We start from the raw sequence: 27,511 nt of genomic DNA, 5'->3' as shown, positions 1-27,511 counted from the left end.
TGCCTGAAGTTTAGTATGTAGCCATCAGAAATGAAAAAAAATATCATTATCATATATAAATAATGCGATATATGATAGCGCGAAAACTAAATTTCATATATAATTGTATTACAAAGTTTTTTTTTTTTTTAATTCACCATAAATCTAAATATTGTGCTAGACTCTTCGAATTTGTTTCAAAATGAAGATAAATGACTGAATAGTACTAGACTGTAAGAGTTTTAGCTTACAATGCATTTTTCGACCATTTCGGTAGAGTCAAAGTTGACCGAACGTGGTTTTTTTTCTATGTATCGTGATTTATATGCAAATATTTCGAAAATGAGAAAAGCTACAACCTTCAATTATTATTTGTTGTATTTTACATGAAATTGCGCACATTTTCATATATAAAACTTTATGTAACGGCTAATTTAAAATGGTGCAAACATTACGACAATCGGACGACAAAATTGCTGATTTTTTTCGGAAGTGTTACCGCGCGGACGTAAGGAAAATGTTTTTTTTTTTCATAAATTCACCATAAATCCAATTTGTTGCAAAATGAAGGTAAATGATTGAATATTACTAGAATATAAGAGTTTTAGCTTACAATTGCGTTTTTCGACCATTTCGGTAGTCAAATTTGACCAAAGGTTGAAATTTTGGCACATCGTTATTTATATAAAAATATTTCAAAACTGATAAAAGCTACAATCATGAGTATTTTTTTGTTGTATTCTACATGAAATTGCGCACATTTTCATATATAATACTCCATGTAACGGCTAATTTAAAATGGTGCAAAAATTGTCAAAGTGACGAAATAATATCTGAGATGTGTCACTGATACTTTTTAGTGAGATAAGAAAGAAATTCGGGCTTGCGTGCCTGCGTAACGATTTTAAACAAAACAACGCCTTGATCCGTGAGCTCCTAGTATCCCCCAAGGCGCCTGATTCAAAAGTTTTCGCCTGGTAGGCCTATAAGTATTTTTCCGCGAATTTTTAAAAAAACTTTTTTTATTGACATACCATACGTCCAATTGGTACCCGACAGACAATTTATGTCGACATTTAATATGTCCAATCGGCGTTAAAGAGTTAAGTAAAAGAAATTATGTAATCTTCACTTATGTACTGTAAGAAAAATATAGTTACAATTATTTTTTTTAGTTATTTTCAGAAGAAAACCTCAGTTAGAGATTTAATATAAAATAGGGTTTGACATAGGATAAACCTATTTTTGCTAGTTGCTGTCTCGTCCTCAAGGATTTCCCTTCCCATGGTCTATCCAGAGCTCCATGGTGACCAGACTAAGGTCAAAGAATTCTCTTTTAGCTGGTCTTGTGGCCAGGTATTGTCATAATGATAAACATTATAACGCGATAAGAGTATAAATGGGCTCAGGGTAAGAGGGGAGTTTTTCTTATCCTCAGTGAATGCTAAAACCCAGTTCACCTATGTCAAAACCCACAAGGGGAAGTGGTTATGTGCATATGCACTGCACTGTTTTATTGTTTACATACAAACAAAATCCAACCAAGCTGCCATTCCTTTCTATTGGTTGATGCAGGATGACCCCTTACCCAAATCCCATGTCTTTTTGTCAGGGAAGTGGGAGGGTTTTAAGGACTTGACAGCGACTACCAAAAAAGGTTTTTCCTATGTCAAAACTTGCTTTTATATACGTAGTTTAGTGGCTGTCTTGTACACAAGGATCTTTACAAAGACATTGACAGGTGACGAAAAGCTCTTGAATTTTAATTCCAACATCCCAAAAACATTTCTGGTGGAGGGTCAGTCCACAATTTTCAAGGCCCCATTCTTTATTGCAAATACCTTTAGGTTTGGTAGCAAAGAACAAGAAACTAAGTGGAAACATGTTTTTTATGGTGAAGTTCTGTGGTGAATTAACTAAGCATGTTGGGTATGGTTGCAGTATTGTCAAACCTTCCCCAGTAATGGTTAGCATACCCACCTGTTAGGAAGACCCCTGGTTTGCCGCTGTAGTGCCTGTGGGTCAGAACTATCCATGCCACTTACCGATACACAGTTTACATAATCAAATTTATTTGAGCTCATGGCAAAAGTGTTGCTAGCGTATAGGAAAAAACGGATCTTTTGGGATGTTTGCCATAACTTCTAGGTAAACCTTGAGTGCTGGAACTGGGCATGCTGTTTTGTCTGCTGAATCTAATTTACTTTGAAAGAGAAATTTCCTTAAAGGAATCCCATTCTTGGCCATTAATGACAGGCCAGAGGACAATAATAATTATGGTCAGCCATTGCATATGTATTGTCCCCATCTAAGAGAGCCCAGTTTGCTAATACAAACTCCTAATGCTAATGCAATCAAGAATATCGCATATTGTAGCTTGTGAGTTGTTGTTGTACCGGGTCCACTGAATTAAGGGGCTAAGCGAAGTCTAAGCACTTTGTTCAGGGACCAAGTCATTGGAACCTTCTAGAGTAGCTCTTTGTAGTGCAAAGGACAACAGAAGGGAAGTGACAACTTCTATAGTACTTGAGTCAATCCCAAATTCATAAATCAATGATTCCGTTAATGCTGCATTGTATTCCATGATTGTTGTATTCAATATTGTATTATTATTCAAAAGGGATAAGAAATTAAAAATATTTTCCTTAGAATTTTTGAATGGGCTCTTCACTATGGATAGAACCTAACTATATCTTCCATACATACTAGTACGTATTGCCAGATATATATGAAGTCTGTCATTTTTGCACTAGGTATCTAGCAATGTTGAGCTAGTAATTTTAATGGTACGTGTTGATAAAATTTTAAGAAATCCTCCCCTGAAGGTCTTGGCTTAGAAAAGAAGATCCACAAATGACTTCCCTCCTACCGACTGTGATAAAAAAGCAGACAATTTTTGAATTTATCTCTTTGCCCATTGTTGAAATAATAGGAAACAATGCTTGTTTGGCTAATTTGGGCTATGAAGTAAGCTGTTCCTTACTAGGTTAGGAGTTTGCTCAACATCTTCAAAATTTGGAACAATGGAGGAAAAGGATATATCGTCCTCCTTTTGTTCCAGTCTTGTAGGAAGGCATCTCTTGCTGTTTGCTTGACTGGCAGTTTATGATTCTCATCTGTGGCAAACAGATCAACTTCCATTTGTGGAAGCATGTTGGCTATTTCTGAAAAAGAGTGGTTGTCTAACTCCACTCTGTTGAGGCTGTTGTTTTCCATGATAGGGAGTCGACTTTTACATTGAGACAAGTGCCATTTCGTTGCTTGCCCCATCAGAAGATGGCTAGCATTACCATAATTAGACAAGGTGAGTATCATTCTATTAATGTAGGACATTGCAGTCAAATTGTCTAGAACCAGCCAAATGTCTCTTTCTGGAGGTTTGAGTTTTTTGAGAGACAAAAAGACAGCTGGACCACCTTCCTACCACGTGACGATCCTCCCAACTTGTCACTGAGGCATCTGTGTTTATTGTCATTCATACAGACTGAGGAGTCAAGGTGACCTGTATTGCCAGAGATTCCTTCCAGGATCAAGGCTGAAGTATCTTCCCAACATTTTGAAACTTCTGATGAGATCGGTCTCGCATCTTGTTTGTTGCATGTAATAGCTAGAATTTGTTTACATTCATTTGTTGTACTCTAAGTATTGGATCTATTGATGCAAATTGCAACAAGCCTGTCATACATTTTAATTGCCTTTTGGAAAAAACTCTGGGAAAAAATTCTGGCTGTGCAAGGCACGTTTTGAGGACTTGCCTTATTTCTGTTTTGAGTGTGATGGGAGACAAATGACCATGAAAATATCCCAACACAGTCCCAGGTACTGAAAGTCTGCTGGGTGTGAGGTGGGATTCTGCCAATTTATCATAAAACCTTTTGCACTAGTCAGTTGATCACTGCTTTTAGGTTTTCAAGCACTTTTCATGTGGGCCCCCAGATCAACCAGTTGGGCTATTAGTTGTGTTTCTGATTTCTTGAAGAACTACGTTACTAACTTGTCAAATTTCTTAGGGCAATATTTAGCCACAGGGCATGGCATTTACCTGTACATATCTTTCCCTATCTGGGGCCTTAGGATGGGGTGGAAGGGAACTACAAAATTGGGGACGTGCCAGTATGCATCTTTCAGATCCATAGTTGTCTAAGTCCCTTTTAGAACAATTGAACATACTAAGGCAATGGTAGTTATTAAGAAAATTTGGCAATGTGCTTGTTTAATGTTGATAGGTATAGGATCACTCTTCATTTGGAGGAATCCTTTTTGGGGACTCTTAGAGAGACGTGCTTGGAGGGAAAACTTCTGTTGCCTGTGGTGTCATAGAAGTCGACCCAAGCCATACCATTCCTGTTTGTATCTGCCTCTAGCTCTGGTTTTCTCCATGATAGGCATTCCAGGAGATGTTTTTCTTTTCCGTATGAGAGGGTCTTTGGACCTTGTGTAAAAGATTTCCTCACTGTTGTTGTTATCCCTTTGTGAGGTGCTGTCCTTTCTGACCACCTACCTGTCTTTGAGGAAGAACTGCAGCCTTACCTTCTTAAAGAAGCCTTTTTGTGTGGGCAAGGGGAAGGTCAGGTTTTTGTTTCCTAAATTCTCCTTTTTTCCCAAAAGAGAGTGCTCTGTACAATTCTATTGGCAAGCTTGCTTGTTAATTTTTAAAAAACACAACTGGACTCCTCAAACAGGTCCTTACAGAAAGGGATTATTATGTAATAATGAAGTTACATTGGAAGTGACTTACTGGAGGTCTCCAATGTTTCCATTTGTGCTTTTATGCGCCGCTCTAGAAAGTCATAGATTGAATATGTTCCTAGCCTAATCTTTTCCTTATTAACTCAAATATGCAATCTACCCACCTGTTCACATTCTTCATTCCAAGTATACTCCTGCTTCAGACATTAAACAACACCACAACAAGACTTAATTGTTTACATTCCACCCAATGCCACCGCCATCTTGCTTCTATGATGTCACAACACAACTTGAATACATCAAGAGACCTTCTGAAATCAACCATGTGTCCCATACATTAGACATCCACCACATTTCGACAATGCAGAAAACAGCAGTAACAATAAAATGAAATAACTGACTAAACTGATATATAATCACACATCTCTTTCTCCCGCCCTCCCCTCTGACTGCTTCCTAACTTAGTCCCTCTAATTTCCTTTATTCTCCAACTCTTTACCCTCTACATAATTTCCAATATTTTCCCCTGAAACTCTTCCTTTAGTTAGCCCTCTTACGCCGAAGCCCTAAAAATCAAAACCTCTCCCGTATGCCGAGGTGGGTTTGGAGTGAGCGCGGAAGCGGAAAAAATAATTTTTTCAAAAAATCACAGCACGCTTAGTTTTGAAGATTAAGAGTTCATTTTTGGCTCCTTTTTTGTCAGTGCCTGAAGTTTAGTATGCAACCATCAGAAATGAAAAAAAAAAGATTATCATATGTAAATAATGCGATATATGGTAGCGAAAAAAAAAAAATCATCCATAATTGTATTCAAAATCGCGCTGCGCAAAAAACGGTTTAAAGCTAACAAGTTACTTCTTTTTCTTTGTATTGTACACTAAATTGCAATCATTTTGATATATCACAATATGATGCACGAATTTGTAACGCGCGGACGTAAAAAAGTTTTTTTCAAAAATTCACAGTAAATCTAAATATTGTTCTAGAGACTTCCAATTTGTTTCAAAATGAAGAAAAATTATTGAATATTACGATACTCTAAGAGTTTTAAATTAGAATTGCAGATTCTGGGACCATTTCGGACGAGTTTAAAGTTGACCGAATGTCGAAAAATTTTTATATATATATATTTATTTTTTTATAGGCAAATATTTCGGAAATTGAGAAAAGCTACAACCTTCCAAATAATTTTTTTTTTTGTATTCTTCATGATTTTGCGCACATTTCCATATAAGAAACTATAAAACGGCTAATATGAAAAGGAGCAAATATTAGGATAATGCGACGTATGTATTTCAGAGATTTTCGGCCGCGAATCGGCGCGGAGGGAAAGAAAGTTTTTTTTTTTTAAATTCACCATAATTCTAAATATTGTGTTAGACACTTCAAATTTGTTTCAAAATGAAGATAAATGACTGTATATTACTAGATTGTAAGAGTTTTAGCTTACAATTGCGTTTTTCAACTATTTCGGTAGAGTCAAATTTGACCGAACGTGGTTTTTTTTCTATTTATTGTGATTTATATGCAAATATTTCAAAAAATGAGAAAAGCTACAACCTTCAATCATTTTTAGTTGTATTCTACATAAAATTGCGCACATTATCATATATAAAACTTTATGTAACAGCTAATTTTAAATGGTGCAAACATTTCGACAATCGCAAGAAAAAAATTCTGATTTTTTCGGAAGAGTTACCGCGCGGACGTAAGGAAAATGTTTTTTTTTTTTTCATAAATTCACCATAAATCGAAATATTGTGCTAGAGACTTCCAATTCGTTGCAAAATGAAGGTAAATGATTGAATATTACTAGAATATAAGAGTTTTAGCTTACAGTTGCATTTCTGGGCTCAGCTCGTGTCGCTGCGCGAAATATCCTTTAATCTATTATTTCTAGGGTAAATGTACTAACACATACCAGAGAATAAATAAATAAACGAAAAGGTCAGTATAACTGACTCGCTCCACCCTCCAAGAGGGTGTCGGTATGAACACTCTATGGCGAGTGAGACCACTACCACGAGCCAAATGCCAATAGAAATCTCCCACTACAAAACCCTCCAAGAGGGGGGCCGACCCACAGAGTGGGCAGCGAGTACTACTACTACTCCATCCATGCTGCCGACTGCTGCGCCTCTGGTGGCCATCCTTTTCAGTTAGCGCACACGATTCACACGTGCCATTTTTCTCTCTGGTGTTTTTTGTGCCCTTTCGTTGGATTATTTACCATGGAGCGTGCAGCCATCGCAGCAGCTAAGTTAAGTACTCAGTATTTTATGGTTAGTTGGTTTTTTCCGGCCCTGAGCCCGTATTTGCCGTTTTTTAGGTAAAAATACGAACTCTAGGTCGGAAGCATGGCAGCATGGTTCTGCTCGTGTGGGTTCAGTTTCTTGGTCACCCATACCCAGAACATCCCCTTATTTATGTACGCTCTATTTTAATTATCCGCTTTACTTAGGGTACTGTCTACACGGGTTTGTCATGCATGCATGTCTTTTACCTTATGTAGGCTCCTTCTATCCAGACCCTAGTCACGGCTCTTTAGTATCGGCCCCAGACTAGCTTTGAGTGGTAGACTTGCCTTCGGGTTAGTCGTACATCCTGGATTTTTTCTCCTTCTATATTGTTTTCTTCTTTCATTATTATTCATTTGAATTATTTATTTGATATTGTTTAGGTTAGTTAGGCGTCTGGCTTGCGTTAGCCGAGGTCATGGCTCATTGAGCATTAACCACCCTAACCGCTTCATCAGTTCGGTTTTGCTTCCCTATAAGATCATCTCTTGATCATTTGGTTTTGGTTCTGGTCCAGTGGGCCTATATGCTACCGCTCATCAGTTCAGTTGCTTCCGATAGCATACTCTCTGATCAGTTGGTTTGTCCTAGGCTTAGTTGTCTTTGTTTTGTCCTTACCATGCCCCGTGGTCACTACGTGAATTCACGACGGCAGCCAGAACGCCTGTCCAGTCACCTTCCCCCCCCTCCGCTCTTCTATAGAGTTGGGGGGGGGGGGTCGGTCTACCCATGCTCGCTCCACATACCCGAGCCTGCCTCCCTCTCTCCCCCCAGGCGGAGGGAGTAGTGGGACGGGACAGACCCAGACTGGACTCGACCTCTCCGGCTTCTCGGTCCGGCCGGATGGTAACGTGGGGGGGGGACTGGCCTTTCCCCCCTCCGTTGCTACCCTGTCGCTCCGTTGCTAGCTCGAGCCTGTATGCCTTCTCGCTCTTTCCCACCTTACTAGGGCTCCTTTACACCGGAGTCCTGGCATCCAGCGGAAAGGTGCTAGTCCACCCAGCAGAGTGGACCGGAACATACAGTTGGTCCCTGCTAACTCTCCGTCTCGCTGAGTTACAACACTCGCCACGCTTGGACTGGATTGTCCGGTACGTTCGAGTTTTAGGTTTAAGTGTATTAGGTTAACTATTAAGTTTATCTTAAGTACCTAAAACCATCCCCCCTCCCCCCCCCTTACCTGTCTCACCGGATCTCTCCGGGGTTATAGCCTATTCAGGCGGATTAAGGGAGGGGTTATGCCCAAATTTTTTCCTGAGCTCCGGCATGCAACGGAGTCTTTCTCGTCCATTTTAGCATGTAAGTGATATTCTTTAAGATACTCATGTGTCTTTCCACTTACAGACCACCAACTGTGAGCATCCGGGATGCGCCGCCACACTTCAGGACCCATGTGGACACGAAGTTTGCCGGTCCCATGCTCCATGCGCGACTCTGCACGGGGACATCCAGGTCTGGTACCATGAGACGTGTACCATATGTTACGATCTGGTGAGCCAGCTTTTGGACGGGGTGAGTATTCCATCTCCGGTAGCTGCTCCGCATCTGTTATAGTGCTTAAGTTTTCATCAATCACTCTAACTTAAGGAAATTCAAGGGGCCCTATAGCCCCTATAAGTTTAAGTTATACTTTAAGTTTTAGCTTTAAGTGATTCTTAAATCTAATCAATACCCTCTCTTCCAGGCGCCGGCAGTGAGGGATACCGCACTGGCAACCCTGCGGGCCTGGGTCGGCGGTTTCGGGAAGAACGCCGCCAAGGGTATGCCCTACATCCTGGAAAAAAGGTTGGCGTTACTAATCTTCCCCGGAGGCAAGGCGACAGGGTACGTCGACCCAGTAGAGGCGGCCCCGACTATCGCCTTCATCCAACAACAGCTGGCTGCCTCATTGACTGACCAGGACCAGGACATCTCCACGGAAGTCGCGACGTTGGATATTAATGTAGAACCTATGGTAGGTGTAGACGACCTGTTGGTCGAGGTAGGTAAGGTGGACACCCAAGGGTCACCCTTGGGCGTAACTGTTTCTTCTACGCCTGCAAACCTCTTTCCATCCTTCCAAGGCTTTAAGGGTGATGAATTGTATACTCCTCCCTGACCGCTTCGGTTTAGGACCCAAGGGTCAAGGGGCGGTTCAAGCAGTGAAATCCTTGACAAAGACCGTCGTCGTCGTCTAAGAAGACGGCTTCGGCGTCATCCTCCTCTCGTAAGTCTCCGGCTAGGAATCCCGGAGCAGACAGATCTAAAGCTTCTGGGTCCGGTCTCTAAAGCCTCGAGGAGTAAATCCTCCAGAGAGAGATCTCACACTCCGGCAGAGTCGTCAGTTCCGCTACCCTTGGTTCCGATTCAGAGCCCACCCCTCCACCTCCGCAGCAGCTCGGCTGGTTTGGACTCCAATGCTGGCCTGTTACAACAGGTGGGGGTCAACCTGGTTGGGTCTCTAAAGAGTAGCATGGAACAAATGATCTCATCGGTGGTTTCGGATAGGATTACTTCTCAAGACTCCATTATAGCCGGACTGAGCCAAGCTCCTCTAGCCTCTCCTCCTCCACCTTCCAATACAAGTGGAGCCCAGTTCCTTCCCCGTATTGACTCTCTACCTCCGTTCGATGAAACAAACCCATAGAGAGTAGCGTCATACGCCCCCCTTCCAAGACGGATTCATTTCTATACCGGAATTTGGAACTCGAAGGATAGAGGACTTCGAGTTCTACCGGAAGACCTCCAGCCCCCGTCATAGGCTACGCAAGGCTCACCGCCTCAGCCATGGTTCGGGATGATAGGGTACCAAAGGAGACAGTCCTCTATTCACGAGACCAGGCTCAGAGAGAATGGCTCAGGTGTTTAGAGGACATGGATTGTTCTAATACTAAGATACAACCTTTCAAGAGTCCCTTTACCATCTTCACAATGGATGAGAGTACCCCGCTCCCTTTCCTAACAAAGATCGCGAGGTCTACCATTCCAGCGGCCCAGAAGGGGGACCCCATACCTCAACTGAAGGAAGCAGATCCCACATCTCCGTTACTTCCTTCAGCCGGAGAATTGTGGGAAGACTTACCGAACACCTTCTCAGCTGGCAAACTCAAACCGGACTGTGCTATGGAGCAGTTTGGTGAAAAGCTGCCCAGGCTCCCAGATAGCCTTATTCAGGCTGAATTTGACGCCAAATCGCGATTAGCCAGATCGATTAATTCTATGGCTATGACCGAAGTGGCCACCATAGCCTATGGCTCAGAGCCGCTTTTCAAACTTATGACCAAATGACCAAATCCCTGACTCAAACGGTACAGTCAGATATGTTTGAGTTTGCCACTGCTAGAACGAATTGTAGGAAGCATGTCCTACAAGAAGCAACCATCCGGCACGAGCCGAATAGGTTACTCTCGTCGAACATCTGGGGAGCAGATCTCTTCCCAGAAGCCATGGTGAAGGAAGTCCAGTCAGAGGCTACGAGGTTTGAACCAGAGCCTTAAGGACCGTTGGGGCCTTACGGCTAAGAGGAGGCAAGATCTAACAGCTAAAGGTAAGGGGCAAAGGAAAACCCAGGCGTTTCCAACCTTACCAGAAAAGCAGCCACGCTTTCCTCAGCAAGTTCCGGCGGTTCCCTTAGTGCAAACAGCCCAACCTTCCACTTCAAAGGCTCAATCACAGCCAATTTACGTGATCTCCCCTCAGCCTCAGCCCTCCACCTCTTACGCCATCTCTCCAGCTTACAATCAAGCCTTCGAGAGTCAATCTTTCACAGAAGTATGACCGCTCGGGTAAGGGAGGCAGAGGTAAGCGTTCCTTTCGTGGGAGAGGATCGGGAGGTTCCTTTAATAGGGGAAAACACTTCAGAGGAGGCCGAGGAGGTTACCAGAACCAATGAAGAACTTCAGGTAGGAGGGAGGCTGTTTCACTTTCGCCACCGGTGGAACTTCAGCAAGTGGGCTCAGAGCATTGTTGGTCAAAAAGGCCTGGGTTTGGATGATGGTTTCGGCGAACCCCCCAAAAAAAAAACCCTCCATCCAGACCTTTCCAGTCAACTTCCTTCCAAGGAAATTGACAGAGTACGCGGAGGATCTCCTTCAGGAAAGGAGCTATAGCGGAGAGTCAAAAGAAAATGATTAAAATTTCAAGGTCGCTTGTTCAGCGTGCCAAAGAAAGGCTCACAAAAAAGAAGGGTAATCTTAGACTTGTCCCGCTTAAACTTAGCCATTCGCTGCGACAAGTTCAAGATGCTCACGATCTCGCAGGTGCGGACCTACTTCTTCGTGGGGCCGTCACCACCTCTATCGATCTTACAGACGCTTATATCAATCCTATTGCAAGACACTTCCGTCCGTATCTGGGCTTCAAGATAGGAGACCAGACATTCTCCTTCAAGGTAGTTCCTTTCGGGCTCAAACGTAGCACCCAAGGTGTTCACGAACGCTGGCGGGAAGTGGTAGTGCAACAACTCAGGTCACAAGGGATTATGGTAGTAGCGTATCTCGACGATTGGTTGATCTGGGCTTCAACAGTCGAAGAATGCAACAGAGCTACACTGAAAGTGATTCAGTTCCTGGAATATCAGGCATTCAAGATAAAACAGGACCAAGTCAAGACTCACTCCAGAGTCAAACTTTCAGTGGCTGGGCATTCAATGGAATCTATCCTCCCATACTCTGTCGATTCCATCAACCAAAAGGAAAGAAATAGCGAAGTCAGTCAAAGCAAATTCCTAACAGACGGAAGTCACCACACGACCAAAACGGCCTGTCAAGAAAGGACTCAGGCAAAGGATCCTGGGTTCACTCCAGTGTTTGCATCAGGTTGACCGAACATTCCTAATGAAAGCCAAACTGTATTAAAAAGGAACCCGCCTCAACCAGAATCTGGCGCTCACGAAGCAAAATGTCAGGTCCAGGGACAAATTATCCTCAGTCCCTCTGATTCTAAAGAATCGACTTCGGCCGTGGGCGAAAGTCAAGAACTGTCGGTGTCAGTACCCCTTCAGTTCCCTCCACCAGGGATCACCATCCACACAGACGCGTCTTTAAGCGGTTGGGGAGGGTATTCCCAGTTCAAAAAGGTTCAAGGAACGTGGTCACCTCAGTTCCGTCAGTTCCATATAAACGTACTGGAAGCAATGGCAGTGTTCTTGACTCTAAAAAGGTTACGTCCACCAAGGTACTCCCACATAAAGCTAGTCCTGGACAGCGCAGTGGTAGTACATTGTATAAACAGAGGAGGCTCCAAGTCACGTCATCTAAATCATGTCATGGTAGCCATCTTCTCCCTGGCAGACAAGTTCAGTTGGCATCTCTCCTCCACATATAGCTGGAGTGAGAAACGTCATAGCAGATGCTCTATCCCGATCAGTGCCCTAGAGTCGGAATGGTCACTGGACAAAAACAGTTCGTTCCAATGGATCCTTCAGAGAGTCCCAGGTCTACAAAGGTGGATCTCTTCGCATCTCAAGCGAACCACAAACTCCCGTGTTATGTAGCCCCCAACCTGGACCCTCTGGCCTATGCCACGGACGCCCTGGCTCTAGACTGGAACAACTGGGAGAAGATTTATGTCTTTCCTCCAGTGAATCTTCTCATGAAAGTGTTAAACAAACTCAGGACATTCAAGTGTCAAGTGGCTCTAGTAGCCCCAGATGGCCGAAGAGCAATTGGTATCCCCTAATTCTGGAACTGGGTCTTCGTCCTCTTCGGATCCCCAATCCCAGCTCTCCCAGTCAGTACAAACGAAGACTGTGTTCGCTTCCTCAGGGATTCTCAAAACCCTAACTTATGGATTTCATGAAGTTTGCAGCGAAAAAAAAAGAGATGCGAATATTGACCCTCAGAATATTCTCTTCTTGGAATCGATAAAAGGGATTCAACTTTGAGACAGTATGATGCTGCTGTCAAAAAGTTAGCAATCTTCCTGAGAGAATCAGATATTAGAATCATGACAATTAATTTCAGCTATATCCTTTTTCAGATCCTATTGAAAAAGGTTAGCAGCTAGCACGATTACGACAAACAAGTCAGCCTTGAAAAAGATATTTCAATTTGGATTCAACATAGACTTGACGGATTCCTACTTCTCGTCTATTCCTAATGCATGTGCTAGAACTTAGACCTTCTGTAAGGCCTACGTCAGTATCATGGTTCTTAAAACGATGTTCTAAAACTGGCTTCAGAAACCGATAATGACACATGCTCGTTTATAATGCTCTTAAGAAAAAAACTCTATTTTTATTAAGCTTGGCTTCAGGAGCAAGAATTTCAGAACTGTCGGCTTTATCCAGAGATCCGGATCATATTCAATTCCTTCCCACGGGGGAAGTCCTACTTTCTCCGGAACGTAGCTTTATAGCAAAGAATGAAGATCCTTTGATGAGGTGGGAACCTTGGAAGGTACTACCCCCTTCCACAAGATGTATCTCTTTGCCCAGTTTCAGCCTTACGAGCCTTTCTGTCCAGGACCTCCTCATCCTCATCGGGCTCCCCTCTTTAAGAGGGAAAAAGGTGGAACTTTATCCATTAAAGGCATCAGGCAACCAAATCCTGTACTTCATTAAACAAGCCAATCCGACTCTTTCCCGAAAGCACATGATGTCAGGGCAGTAGCCACCTCAATTAACTATTTCCAACATATGAACTTCGATGAGTTGAAAAAGTATACCGGATGGAAATCGCCGACAGTGTTCAAACGTCATTACCTTAAGTCCTTGGAAGCTCTGAAATTTTCAGCAGTAGCAGCGGGTAACATAGTTTCCCTGACTCTAACTAATCTTTAGTAGAAGATCCAGTCCTCCTTTTCTACCTGCCTCACCCACCCAGTTCGTCTATTCCTGCCTTGTTCATTTACAGTCACCTTGTGTCTTAGCTGCTTTATGATGATGTAGTGGGTGTCCCTTATTTTTTTGCTAGGGCACTCACACGTGATTACGGATATTGATCTCATGGATGTTATCCCTTATTTTTATGCTAGGGGATACATCTTAATTGTAATGGTTACGGGTTTATTATTATTGTTGAGTTGTTTGTTCATTTGATTATATTAATTGCTCTAGAATTTTTTGATACATAGCTTTACACAGATACCCTTTTGATACATGTAAGCATTTACCTCTGTATATATGTAAATTACCTTAAGTTAAGAAATATTATTAGAATTAAGTGTAATTTAAGCATATTTCTATTTTTGTATCAATATGTATATGTATCTTTTTTTAGCAATTATATTCTTTGATTTTATTTTATCTTTTATTTTGAGACCTATTTATTAATTTTATTAATTTTGTTTACAATCTTGTGCTATTTCTCTGGTACGATTTCGCGCAGCGACACGAGCTGAGCCCAGAAAAGGGATTTTGACGTAAGGAAAAATCTATTTCTGGGCTCAGCTCGTGTCGCGCCTTTTCTGGGCGATTGGCTCGTGTCGCCAGCGAAATCCCGCCCTACCCATCCCTTCGCCAAGATTGTCTGCTAACTTCAGGATGGCCACCAGAGGCGCAGCAGTCGGCAGCATGGGATGGAGTAGTAGTAGTACTCGCTGCCCACTCTGTGGGTCGGCCCCCCTCTTGGAGGGTTTTGTAGTGGGAGATTTCTATTGGCATTTGGCTCATGGTAGTGGTCTCACTCGCCATAGTGTTCATACCGACACCCTCTTGGAGGGTGAGCGAGTCAGTTATACTGACCTTTTTCTTTATTTATTTATTCTCTGGTATGTGTTAGTACATTTACCCTAGAAATAATAGATTAAAGGATATTTCGCTGGCGACACGAGCCAATCGCCCAGAAATAGATTTTTCCTTACGTCAAAATCCCTTTTTTCGACCATTTCGGTAGAGTCAAAGTTGACCGAAAGTTGAAATTTTTGCACTTAACGTTATTTATATGAAAATATTTCAAAACTGATAAAGGCTACAACCATGGGTTGTTTTTAGTTGTATTGTGCATGAAATTGCGCACATTTCCATATATAAAACTTTATGTAACGGCAAATTTAAAATGGTGCAAACATTAGGACAATCGCACGAACGTAAGGAAAAAGTTTTTTCATAAATTCACCATAAATCAAAATATTGTGCTAGAGATGTCCAATTTTTTGCAAAATGAAGGCAAATGATTGAATATTACTAGAATATAAGAGTTTTAGCTTACAATTGCGTTTCTCGACCATTTTGGTAGAGTCAAAGTTGACTGAAGGTTGAAATTTTTGCACTTACCGTTATTTATATGAAAATATTTCAAAACTGATAAAAGCTACAATCATGAGTATTTTTTAGTTTTATTCTACATGAAATTGCGCACATTTTCATATATAATACTCCATGTATCGGATAATTTAAAATGGTGCAAAAATTATGTCAAAGTGACGAAGTAATTTTTGAGATGTGTCACTGATACATTTTAGTGCGATAAGAAAGAAATTCGCGCTTGTGCGCCTGCGTAGCGATTCTAAACAAAAACAACGCCTTGATCCGTGGAACTCCCAGCATCCCCAAGGCGCATGATTCAAAAGTTTTCTTTTCGGCTGATAGGCCTATAAGTATTTTTCCGCGAATTTAAAAAAAAAAATTTTGAGTCGACGTATGATAAGTCCAATCGGCATACGGGAGACATTTTGACTCTGTTTAATACGTCCAATCGGCGTAAGAGGGTTAATACATCAGCTACTTGATCCTTTCCTTTTTTCCATCTCACTTCCTTTATTTCCCTTGATTCCATGGTTTCCCTTATTGCTGCAGTATTTTTAATCTCTTACTATTACACCAGTACTCGATTTGATGGCAGTATTTAATATTTTACCATCACTATTAACCAATGCTTCTAAATATCTCTCTCCTACTACCTCTTCCCACAAATGTTTGAAATATATCAATCCTTCTATAGCCTCCCCAACACTTAGAGCATCTGCTTCAATGGTGGATTTTGCCACTCTCCTGGATTTCCTGGACTTCCACCATATGGGACTTCTCTTCTTACCATCTGTCAAGGATATAATAGTATAACCCAGTTGAGTATGGCCATCTTCTATATTCCCAAATGAAGTGTCTGCATATACTTCCCATTCTTTTCTTCTTCCATCTCACTTATTGTAACTTTTCCCATAATGTTCTTAGTTTTTCTCACAATTTTAATAATCTTCTTCATATCTTGACTCATTCTTTCTTTAAATGCTTTACATAATTCACTAACATTGTACGTATGATATTTCTGGCATGGTATGTAGCAATACCCAATCCAACTGTCCTACCTCTGATCTACACTCTGTTAATTCCTTTTGTTCTAACACTCTATAACCTGGATATCTTCTAGCTTTTGGTTCTCTTATAGAATTTATACATTGCCACTGATTTAAGACAAAATTTATTCTCCTGCTCCACTACTACTCCTTATATACAGTGGTACCTCGTTTGTCGAACATTCTTATGTCGAACTTTCTGTTTTTCGAACAAAATTTTCTAGAAAATTTTGTATTATTTGACGGACAAATGCTCGTACTTCAAACTGACTGATTATCTAGTTTATACTTGTATTTGACGGCCTACTGGGTCTTACAAGTTAAACAGTATTATTTTTTTTCATTTACAATATATAGTTTAATGATAACCATATTAGACAAAATAAATAAAAGTATAAAGCATTTAATATAAAATTTAGATTTTAATATAACATTTGGCATAAAAGATGTACGCATAAAATTGTACATAACCACCGTGACGTCACGCCCAGCTGACTTGAGACTGAACAAGGGAGCGTTGATAAATATTACTGCATGTATGTAAAAGCAATAACAATTCACATAAGAAAGGGAATTTCCCAATAAATTTAAAGTAATGATAAAATATGAAAACTATCAATCAAATACAATACAGAAAAAAAAGTCTTAATTGAGCCAGTGTTCAGTGCGCTGAGTGAGACAGTTTAGTTGAACCTTAGATATAGAGAGTTGAACAATATTAACAAAATAGTAAATGAAAGAACAAAGCTTTTCACAATAAAATTTAGCATAATGATTAACCCTCTTACGCCGACTGGACGTATTTTACGTCAACATTTTTTGTCTCCCGTGTGCCGACTGGACGTATTTTACGTCGACTTACAAAAGGGATTTTGACGTAAGGAAAAATCTATTTCTGGGCGATTGGTTCGTGTCGCCAGCGAAATATCCTTTAATCCATTATTTCTAAGGTAAATGTACTAACACATACCAGAGAATAAATAAAATAAAGAAAAGGTCAGTACAACTGACTCGCTCACCCTCCAAGAGGGTGTCGGTATGAACACTATGGCGAGTGAGACCACTACCACGAACCGCTTGCCAATAGAAATCTCCCACTACAAAATCCCCACAAGAGGGGAGCCGACCCACAGCGTGGGCAGCAACTACTACTACTCCATCCCATGCTGCCGACTGCTGCGCCTCTGGTGGCCATCCTTTCAGTTAGCGCACCGCGTACACACGTGCCCTTTTTTGCTCTGTGTTTTTGTGCCCTTTTTTCTGGATTTATTCATCATGGAGCGTACAGCCATTGCAGCAGCTAAGTTAAGTAATCAATATTTATTGCTATTTGGTTTTCCGGCCTGGAGTCAGTGTTTGCCGTTTTTTAGGTATAAATACGAGCTCTAGGTCGGAAGCATGGCAGCATGGTTCTGCCTCGTGGCGGGTTCGTTCTTGGCTTCCATACCCAGAACCTTCCCTTACATTTTACGCTCTGTTATTTATTATCCTATTTAATTTAAGGGTACAACCTACGAAGTTTATGTCATGCATGCATGTCTTTTCACCTTGCGTAGGTATCTTCCATCCAGACCCTAGCCACAGCTCTTAGTATCGGCCCCGGCTAGCTTTGAGTGGTAGACTTTCTTTCGGGTTAGTCGTACACTCCTGGATTTCTCCTACTATTTATTTTCTTTCCTTATTTAGTGAATTATTTATCATGTATTATGTTTACGTTAGGTGTACGGCGTTCTGGCTTCAACCTAGCCTAGGTTTCGTCCCATTGACTCATGTGCGCTCTTCAGTTCGGTTGCTTCTCTATAGCATCTCTCTGATCAGTCGGTTGTGTATCCTAGGCTTTTTGTTTTATTGTATCTCTTGTTACCGCTCCGTGGTCACTACGTAATCACGGAGCAGCCAGACGCCTGTCCAGTCATCTTTCCCTCCTCCCGCTCTTCCATAGGGCCGGGGGGAGGGTTGGTCTGCCACGCTCGCTCTACATCCCACCCGCCTGCCTCCCCTCTCCCCCTAGGCGGAGGGAGTAGGGGGACGGTACAGACCCAGACTGGACTCGACCTCTCCAGCCTCTCGGTACGCTCGGATGACAGTGGGGGTGGGGGGACTGGCCTTTCCCCCCCCTCCGTCGTTACTCCGTCGCTCCGTTGCTAGCTCGAGCCTGTTTGCCCTCTCGCCCTTTCCCACCTTACTGGGGCTCTTTATCTACCGGAGCTCCGGCATCCACGTGGAAAGGTGCTAGTCACCCTGACGGGCAGACTGCGGCATACAGTTGGTCTCCCACTAACCACTCCGTCGCGCTGATATCGCGTCACGCTCCGCCTCCGCACGGACTTAGTCCGGTACGTCCCCCATTTTATTTAGGTTTAAGTTTAGTTTTTAATTTAAACTATATTAAGTTTAATTTAAGCTATATTAAACCTCCCCTCCATTTGCATGCTCACACCGGATCTCTCCGTTGTTATAGCCTATTCAGGCGATAAGGGAGGGGTTATGCCTGAAAATTTTTCGCGCTCCGGCATGCAACGGAGTTCTTTTAACCTTTAGCCTGTAAGTGATATCTTTTAGGATGCTCATGTGTCTTTTCACTTACAGACCACCAAACTGTGAGCATCCAGGATGCAATGCCATGCTCCAGGACCCCTGTGGGCATGAAGTCCTGTCGTTCCCCAGCTCCCATGCGCGACTCCGCACGGGAACCTCCAAGTCTGGTATCACGAGACCTGCACGATTTGCTATGATCTGGTGAGCCAGCTCTTAGACTGGTAAGTATTTCCAACTCCGTTAATCAATCCCTACAACTCTATAGTTCTTAAGTTTAAATTTATCCTTATCTTAAACTTAAACTTGATTGATATGGGGTTTTTGCATCCGCTATAATTTTAAGCTTGTACTTAGGTTTTAATTTTAATGTTTAATCTTAAAAAAACTAACAAGTACCCTCTCTTCCAGGCTCCGGCTGTTAGAGACACCGCACTGGCTACCCTGCGGGCCTGGGTCGGAGGTTTTGGGAAGAACGCCGCAAGGGTCAGCCCTACATACTTGAAAAGAAGTTGGCGGTCCTGATCTTCCCCGGCGGCAAGGCAACGGGCTACGTCGACCCAGCGGAGGAGGGCCCCGACTATTGCGCTGATTCAACAGCAGCTCGCCGCTTCGTTGACTGATCCAGGCCAGGACATCTCGTCGGAAGTCGCGACGCTGGATTAAACATTGAGCCCCATGGTAGGTGTTGACGACCTGTTGGTCGAGGTGAGTACGTTGGACGTCCAAGGGCTTCCCTTGGGCGCCACTGGATCTTCTACTCCTGCACAATCTCCAGCTTCCTTCCAAGGCTTTACAGGAGCCGAGCTTTATACTTCTCCTGATGCTTCGGTTAAACCTAAGGTTAAAGGACAAGCGGTAAAAACCTTGACTAAGACGTCGTCGTCGTCTAAAAAGACGTCGTCGGCGTCAACATCTCGCAAGTCTCCGGCTACAAACCCGGAGCAGAGAGGTCTAGAGCTTCTGGGTCCGGCTCCAAATCCTCGAGGAGTAGATCCTCCAAGGAGAGATCGCAACACTCCAGCGGAGTCAACCGTTCAGTCACTTCCTTTGGTTCCTGTTCAGAGCTACCCATCCACCTCCGCAGCAGCTCCGGCTTTGGATCCCAATGCTGGTCTGTTGCAACACATGGGGGATCTGGTTGGGTCTCTCAAGAACAGTATGGAACAGATGTTCTCCCGGTTGTCTGATAGGATCAACTCCCAGGACAACATTATCGCCGGACTGAGCCAAGCTCCGCTAGCTTCTCCCCCACCTCTCGGCACAGGGATGCCTCAGTTGCCTCCTTATGACTCTCTGCCTCCGTTCAGCATGAACAATCCCTGGAGAGTGGCGTCATACGCCCCCTTCCAAGACGGGCTTATCTCTATCCCGGAATGTGGAACTCGAAGGATTGAGGACTTCGAGTTCTACCCCGGAAGATCTCCAGCCTCCGTTCATCGGCTACGCCAGGCTCACCGCCGCTGCCATGACGCGAGATGATAAGGTCCCTAAAGAGACAGTCCTCTATTCACGGGACCAGGCTCAAAGAGAATGGCTCAGGTGCTTAGAGGACATGGACTGTTCAAACACGAAGATACAGCCGTTTAAAAGTCCATTTACAATCTTCACAATGGAAGAGGGTACTCCGCTTCCTTTCCTGACGAAGATAGCCACGGTCACTATCCCAGCGGCCCAAAAGGGAGACTCGTTACCGCAGCTAAAGGAAGCGGACCCCTACGTCTCCTTTACTTCCCTCAACCGGAGAGTTGTGGGAAGACCTGCCCAACACTTTTTCTGCGGGCAAACTCAAACCGGACTGTGCTATGGAGCAGTATTGGTGAGAAGCTGCCTAGACTCCCAGATAGCCTCATTCAGGCAGAGTTTGATGCCAAGTCTAGGCTGGCCAGGTCTCTCAATACCATGGCCATGACAGAGGTGGCTACCATTTCTTATGGTTCCGAGCCTCTGTTCAAGCTAATCACCAAGTCACTGACTCAAACGGTGCAGTCTGACTTGTTCGAGTTTGCCACAGCCAGAACAAACTGTCGGAAACATGTCCTCCAAGAAGCAACTATTCGGCATGAACCGAATAAGTTGCTTTCATCAAACATCTGGGGAGCAGACCTCTTCCCAGATGCAATGGTAAAGGAGGTCCAGGCAGAAGATACAAGGCTTAACCAAAGCCTTAAGGAGCCTTAATCTTGTTGGGGTCTCACGGGCAAAGAGACGCCAAGATCAAGCTGTCAGGGGTAAGGCTCAGAAGAAACCTAGACGTTTCCAGCCTTACCAAAAGAAACAGCAAAGGTTGCCCAGCCTGTTTCGGCCGTTCCGTTGTGCAGTTGCAGCCCAACCCTCTACCTCCAAGGCTCAATCACAGCCTATTTATGTGATTTCTCCCCAGCCTCAACCCTCCACCTCTTACGCTGTCTCCCCAGCCTTCAACCAAGTGTTCGAAGGCCAGGCCTTTCAGAAGTATGACCGCTCGGGTAAGGGGAGGCAGAGGTAAGCGATCCTTTCGTCAGAGAGGATCGGGAGGGTCCCTTAATAGGGGAAAGCACTTCAGGGGAGCCGCGGAGGCTACCAACACCAATGAGGACTTCCAGATAGGAGGAGGCTGTTTCTCTTCCGCCACCGGTGGGGATTCAGCAAATGGGCACAAAGCATTGTGTCGGAAGGCCTGGGTTGGTCTTGGGTAGCGAAGCCGCCCCCACCCAAGACCTTTCCGCCAACTTCCATCCAAAGAATTGACGGAGTATGCGGAGGACCTCCTTCAGAAAGGAGCAATAGCGAGAGTCAACAGATTAAAGTTTCAAGGGCGCTTATTCAGCGTTTTTTTTTCCAAAGAAAGGCTCACAAAAAAGAAGGGTAATCTTAGACTTGTCCCGCTTAAAACTTGGCCCATTCGCTGCGCAAGTTCAAGATGCTCACCATCTCGCAGGTGCGGACCTTACTTCCCCGTGGGGCCGTCACCACCTCCATCGATCTTACAGACGCATACTATCATATCCCTATTGCAAGACACTTTCGCCCGTATCTGGGCTTCAAGATAGGAGAGCAGGCATTCTCCTTCAAGGTAGTTCCCTTCGGCCTCAACGTAGCACCCAGGGTGTTCACGAAGTTGGCGGAAGTGGTCGTCCAACAACTAAGATCGCAAGGGATTATGGTAGTAGCGTTATCTCGACGATTGGCTAATTTGGGCTCCAACAGTCGAGGAATGCCACAAAGCAACACTGGAAGTTATCCGGTTCCTGGAATATCTAGGCTTCAAGATAAACAGGACCAAATCAAGACTCACTCCGGAGTCAAACTTCCAGTGGCTGGGCATTCAGTGGAATCTATCCTCCCATACTCTGTCGATTCCATCAGCCAAGAGGAAAGAAATAGCGAAGTCAGTAAAGCAATTTCTAGGACACAAACTTGCATCAAGGAGAACCCAGGAAAGGATTCTGGGTTCACTCCAGTTTGCATCAGTGACAAACATCTTGATGAAAGCCAAACTGAAAGACTTAACCAGAATCTGGCGCTCACGAGCAAATGTCAGGTCCAGGGACAAATTATCCTCAGTCCCTCAGATTCTACGGAATCGTCTACGCCCTTGGTCAAAAGTCAAGAACTTGTCAATATCAGTACCCCTTCAGTTTCCTCCTCCGGGGATTACCATCCACACAGACGCTTCGTTAAGCGGTTGGGGAGGATATTCTCAGTTCAAGAAGGTTCAAGGGACCTGGTCACCCCAGTTCCGTCAGCTTCATATAAACGTACTGGAAGCCATGGCAGTGTTCTTGACTCTGAAAAGGTTACGTCCGCCAAAGAACTCCCACATAAAGCTAGTCTTAGACTTTTAAATTCGCGGAAAAATACTTATAGGCCTACCAGCCTAAAAACTTTTGAATCACGCGCCTTGGGGGATTCTGGGAGTTCACGGATCAAGGTGTTGTTTTGTTTACAATCGTTACGCAGGCGCGCAAGCGCGAATTTCTTTCTTGCTGCACTAAAAAGTATCTGACACATCTCGGAAATTATTTCGTCACTTTGACATAATTTTTGTACCATTGTAAATCAGCCGTTACATGAAGTATTATATATGAACAAAATGTGCGCATTTTTATGTAGAATACAACAATATAATACTCATGATTGTAGCTTTTATCAGTTTGAGATATTTTCATTATAAAATAACGATAATTGCCAAAATTTCAACCTTCGGTCACTTTGACTCTACCGAAATGGTCAAAAAACGCAATTGTAAGCTAAAACTCTTATATTTTTAGTAATATTCAATCATTTACCTTAATTTTGCAACTAATTGGAAGTTATCTAGCACAATATTTTCGATTTATGGTGAATTTCATGGAAAAAAACTTTTTCCTTACGTCCGCACGGTAAACTCTTCCGAAAAAAAATTCTATACATGCGGATTGTGGTAATGTTTGCACACCATTTTAAAATTAGCCGTTATATAAAGTTTTATATATGGAAATGTGCGCAAGTTCATGCACACTACAACTAAAAACAACCCATGGTTGTAGCTTTTATCAGTTTTGAGATATTTTCATATAAATAACGATAATTGCCAAAATTTAACCTCCTTCGGTCAACTTTGACTCTACCGAAATGGTCGAAAAAAAACGCAATTGTAAGCTAAAACGCTTATATTTCTATTAATATTCAAGCATTTACCTTCATTTTGCAACAAATTGGAAGTCTCTAGCACAATATTTCGATTTATGGTGAATTCATGAAAAAAATAACATTTCTTTACGTCCGCGCGGTAAACTCTTCCGAAAAAAATCATACGTGCGATTGTGGTAATGTTTGCACCATTTTAAATAGCCGTTACATAAAGTTTTATATATGAAAATGTGCGCAATTTCATGTAGAATACAACAAAAAATAATTGAAGGTTGTAGCTTTTCTCATTTTGAAATATTTGCATATAAATCACGATAAATAGAAAAAAAACCCACGTTCGGTCAACTTGACTCTACCGAAATGGTCGAAAAATGCAATTGTAAGCTAAAAATCTTACAGTCTAGTAATATTCAGTTATTTATCTTCATCGTGAAACAAATTCAAAGTCTATAGCAAAATATTTAGATTTATGGTGTTTAATTTTATCTTCCTTCCCTCCGCGCGCGGATTCTCCTCAACAAATCTCCGAAATGCGTACGTTCCATTCTCAGAATATTTGCTCCGTTTCATATTAGGCATTTCATAGAGTTTTATATGTGAAAAATATGCGCAATTTCATGTAGAATAAAACGAAAAATATTTGAAGGTTGTAGCTTTTCTTATTTCGAAAGATTGCATAAAAAATATATATATAAAAAAAATTCGACATTCGGTCAACTTTAACTCGTCAGATATGGTCAAAAACTGCAATTGTAAGCTAATACTCTTACAGTATAGTAATATTCAATCATTTGTCTTAATTTTGAAAGAAACTGGAAGTCTCTAGGACAATATTTAGATTTATGGTGAATTTTTGAAGAAAATATTTGTTTACGTCCACACGTTACGAATTCATGCATTATTTTGTGATAATATTTTCTCTGTGTTGCTTTTATCATTTTACAATGTGTTATATACCAAAATGATCGCAATTTAGTGTACATTACAACGAAAAAAAAGTAACTTGTTACCTTTAACCGTTTTGCGCACAGCGCGATTTGAATACAATTATATATGAAATTTCGTTTTTGCGCTATCATATATCGCATTATTTATATATGATAATGATAATTTTTTTCATTTCTGATGGTTGCATACTAAACTTCAACCAATGACAAAAAACTGAGCCAAAAATGAACTCTTAATCTTGAAAACTAAGCGTGCTGTGATTTTTTGAAAAAAATATTTTTTCCCCGCTTCCGCGCTCACTCTGAAAACACCTCCGGCACACGGGAGACAATTTTTTTTACCGCTTCAGCGTAAGAGGGTTAACAAAATCATTCATCATTGCAGTGATACACAGCTAACTTAAGGTAGAGGGAGGGGGTATTTATATTTTTGAGGAATAATGAATGAATGATTTTAAGTTATCGTGCGTTGTGGTATTGTTGAGGAGAGAAGAGACAGTAAAAACTTTACTATAATATGTATGTAAAAGCAGTAAATATTCATACTAAATATGTATGTAAAAGCAGTAACAATTCACATAAAAAATAAAATGTTATTTCACAATAAATTTAGCATGATGATAAAACATGATAACAATAAAATACAATACAGTAAAAAAAAAAAAAGCTTGCTCGAGTCAGTCGTGTGCGTGACGAGAGAGAGAGAGGAGAGAGAGAGAGGAGAGAGATTCGAGAGAGAGAGACGAGAGAAGAGAGACGAGAGAGAGAGAGGGGGGTGTGTGGGGAGGGGGCTCTGCTCCTGAATGATTTTATCAGCTGGGTTGGGATGATTATATGCGCCCATTTCTTTCACTTACACTTGATCTGCCCAAATCACATTATTTTGTTACAGTAGAATACCTATCCAGTGACAACTGCTTTTTACGATTTTTACTACTGTAAAAGTAACTCAGCTCTGTAGTAAACAAATTGGTGCTGCTTTCAGCTTCTGCATGCCTTCGATTGTTTGTTTAAACGGCTTCCTTGTGAAAAGTTATTTTGTCTCACTTTCCTTTTCTTGCATTCCAGACTTGTTACATATTGTTTCCAAACCTTCATGTTTGTTTTAAAAGTCTGCCGTTTGCCAACAGTAAGTTGATGTATTATGGCATAATTAATCTCTTCCGTGCACTTAAGGTCCAAGTGTAAACACGCTGATTACTCTCTCTCTCTCTCTCTCTCTCTCTCTCTCTCTCTCTCTCTCTCTCTCTCTCTCTCTCTCTGACACACAATCGGACACGCACGCTATCGGTTCCTTTGATTATCCTTGTACCTAGTATGTGAATAAGATTGATTTTATTATCAACCTTTGCATACTACAACCAATTCGGTTTGCTCAAAGGGTTCCCGTCTCTCCTCCGTCCTTCCCCAGCCAGCCAGCGCCATTTTTACCACCAAATAGTTCTTAAAATCGTACACAGAAAAAATTAAATTTCAAAAATTTTACTCCATACAATGTACTGTTTCATTACTTTATACTCTTGATTTAACTTTTGAACACATTAATAATAGAAAAAAATGTGAAAAGGGGGGCTTTTTGGTTTTGGGAACAAATTATCCTGATTCCCTTTATTTTTTTTCTTATGGATGTTTGTTTCATTATTTCGAACAAACTCATACTTCGAACAGCCTTCTGGAACAGATTAAGTTCGAAGTACAAGGTACTACTGCACTTAAACCTCTTTTACTTTCTTTTTCTCTACTTGCAGTTTAACCCTTTCAATTTCTTGTTGGTTTCCTTTAAAAATCCTTCCGTTCCTCTGTAGCAAAAATCATCTGTGTGTACACAAATAACACTCAATTTACCATCTTTTTGTTTTTTACAAAAGAATATATTAGGTTCTAGCTTACTTCTCTCACCTTTAAGCTCCTCCACTACTTATACCACTTTACAATTCCATGCTTTTGCTGCATCCTTGAGCCCATAAACAGTTTTCTTTCAACTTCCATAATCCACGCCAAACCATCTTACCTAGGGTGGCTTTAAATTTTATTTCTCTTTGTATAAATCCCTGACTATAATCCCTCAGGTTAACTCCCACCCTTGTCCCCTTACTGTGAGTCTTGTATTTTGTATAAATCAGCCATGATTTGCATGACCTTTTTCATGCAAGACTAATATAGTCCATTGCTTCTACATGTCCTGTGTCATTGTTTACAGCTCTAACTCTATTTCCCTTTTTTCCATTTTTCTACTTGTCATGTATCATTGTTTACAGCTCTAACTCTATTTCCATTTTTGAATTTGGGTATCTCTTCTATTAACTCACTTTCCCTGTCATCTTCCATTGTTTCCTCTACCACATCTCTTTCTATAGCCTCTTTCTGTTCTGCATTCCTTCTACAGCCATTATTATCTCCTTTCCTTCCTGCCTATCTAAACTCCCTTCATTTGGGCCATCAGATCTACCTTTCACAACATGATTTATCTATTCTAGATATTTTTCTGTTTCTGGTGATAGTTTTTGAATCTAGTAACATTTATTCTAGCTACTTCTTCTTAAAGAATATCCATGTTTAACTACTACTGTTCTCCCTGATACTCCTACTACCATTCATTTTCATTTTCCCTCTTATAGAAATACCTCATCTCCCACTACTGCTTCTTCAAATTTATGTTCTCTGACGTTTTGTTTAACAGAATTCTTATTTTATTATATGTTTATGTTTTTTTTTTTTATAAACACTTCTCTGGCCTTGTGCAGTGCATTCAGTGTGTCCCCTTACCTACTACTCCTCTTCCATCCCTGTCTCTCTGCTTCCAGAACTTGAACTCACTTCTCCCCATTACATTAGGCAGGGAAGGGTTCTTTGTAAATCAGTGGTACCTCGGTTCACGAACTTAATTCGTTTGAGGACGCTGTTCGTGACTCAGAAAATTTGTTACCTGAATCAACTTTCCCATTTAAAATAATGTAAAAACAAATAATTCGTTTAGACTTCAGAAACACTGTTTTCTCTTTTTTTATGGTTTTCTGGCACAAAGTTATACTTTACTTCACTGCATCCAATAATGTGTGTGTATTTTCTCGTTATTATTGTATGTATTTATAAAATACCAAACAGCAATCAATGTTTTGGTTTGGAAATCAGCTGAGGGCAATTGTGAGAAGTTTATTTTGCTTTATTGAACTCAAATCAGAGCGATTTTTTCGCTTCTAGTTGGTATAAATGAATTGCTAGTTAGCATAAATGAAT

The 27,511-nt window shown here is 41.8% G+C and overlaps 1 long non-coding RNA gene across 2 annotated transcripts in view; it reads left to right on the top strand.

Moving 5' to 3' along the window:
* LOC135224458 (uncharacterized) overlaps positions 1-27,511 on the top strand; it is a 335,859-nt gene that overhangs the window by 282,333 nt on the left and 26,015 nt on the right. The window lies entirely within an intron of this gene.

This window comes from Macrobrachium nipponense, chromosome 12 (genome assembly GCF_015104395.2).
Source record: "Macrobrachium nipponense isolate FS-2020 chromosome 12, ASM1510439v2, whole genome shotgun sequence".
Taxonomy (NCBI): Eukaryota; Metazoa; Arthropoda; class Malacostraca; order Decapoda; family Palaemonidae; genus Macrobrachium; species Macrobrachium nipponense.
This window is presented reverse-complemented; position numbering and strand designations above follow the sequence as displayed.